The following is a 1,731-nucleotide window of genomic DNA, read 5'->3' as shown; positions in this document are numbered from 1 at the left end:
CTAGCCCAGCGCCTGGTTTACATTGGGATACAATGTTATGGGGAGATGTGGTTTTTTTTTCTTCACAAACTTGTCACTCTTCCCCTGGGATATATTCACATAGTTATGAAAATTCTACAATTATCACAGCATCATTGATAAAGGATGAAACAAATATGTACATGCCTGCCCAAGTGTACACACACATATACACACTCACAGTGGATGCAGGAAAGAGAAGAGAAGCAAATGGAACTCATTTCAAAGAAATGCCATACCCAAAGAAGAAGAAAAAAATGGTACCCAAAACCTCAATTCTCTAAACCGCAAGCAAATGCTACTATTTCAAGTCGATATTTTTTCTTTTACAAGTGTAATATTTTTCCTCTTTTGACTATGTCATAGCTAAAGTTTACCACCATTTCACATGGCTTGTCTTCAACTTTTGCAGAGCTCCTAGTATGCTTACCATCTACTCTGCCAAAATGTCACATCTTCTATGAACTCCAAGTGGGTCCAACCAGCCTGTTCACTTTTTCATTTTTCTCTTAAACTTGACTTTTCCTTCACTCTAGTTTTAGCAACAGCCAGATCAAATATACTAGAGATGAATGGAAAATCCAACATCAAAGGCCCACAGAACAAAAGCCCACCGATTAGGAAATACATTTTTGCTGTTGTTGTAGAGGATTGAGAAGCCATGATTTTTATTTAGAACTGTTGAAACTTAATCTTTGAATGTTAAAAAAAACACACCATTCCTGCTCTATATCTGCCTTGCGGATAACTGCCATAGGCCAACCTCTCCTCTCCTATTTAATTTCAAGTCACAGTTGTAGCTATGAAAATATGAATCATAATTTTTTTTTAAAAATAGCCACCTGTTACTTTCTGATCCCTATTAAAGGTCTTCGCCAACCCGGACCTCCTCGTACACAAACTCTCACCGCGAGGGCAATCCAGGCCTAGCTGATGACTGTACAAACATGAGATTAAAAACACATCCTTCCGAGGCCTGAACCTGAGTGTGTCTGAACACGCATCCTTGATCGGATATTCCCTGAACAATTATGCCTAAAATTGAAAGATTTACCCTATGATATTTCAAGCATTTATCAGGACCTGCGTTTAGAGTTATCACGCTGCCCTGAAAGAAGAAAATCTGAGTCCGAGAGATACAGCCCTGCTCAGGGTTCTGGGCCTGCCTTGAGTTTCCATCCAGGAGACCCACACCGGTCTCTTAAGGGCTCAATGACAAAACGGTGTGGCTCTGGCAGGACCCTGCTTTGCTCGCCGTGTGGCCACCCTAATGACAGCCACTCAAACAGGCCAATTCATAAAAGGACGGATGTGAAGCGCAGAGCGACGCCCAGGAGCCTGGCGGCGGGGTGGACAAGGCCGGCCCGGAAACCTGCCGAGGCAGGAGGCCTTCACACCTGCGCGATGGCCCCGGGGAGCGCTGCGCGTCCGCCTCACCCCCAGGCACCTGGCCCCCGGGTGCTGGCGGGGCAGGCCGAGGTCTGGCGGCCCGGGGCATCCAGCGCGCATCCGAGGCCGGGGAAGGCGCACCCCGCGGCGGGGCAGGGGAGCGCTTCCTGGCCGCCCGCGCCCGTTCCCCGCGCAGCCTGGGGGGCGCTCGCTCCGCTCCCCGCGCCCGGCCCTCGCCTCCCGCCCCCAGCCCGCCTGGGCCCGGCCGGGAACAGAGCGACCGGCGCGCCCCCCCGGGCCTCCGGCGGCCGTGACCAACCTGTA

This window comes from Aethalodelphis obliquidens, unplaced genomic scaffold, assembly GCF_003676395.1.
Source record: "Aethalodelphis obliquidens isolate GAN/ISIS:26980383/991018 unplaced genomic scaffold, ASM367639v1 scaffold15, whole genome shotgun sequence".
Taxonomy (NCBI): domain Eukaryota; kingdom Metazoa; phylum Chordata; class Mammalia; order Artiodactyla; family Delphinidae; genus Aethalodelphis; species Aethalodelphis obliquidens.
The sequence above is the reverse complement of the archived record's forward strand: the minus strand, read 5'-3'. Positions refer to the sequence as shown.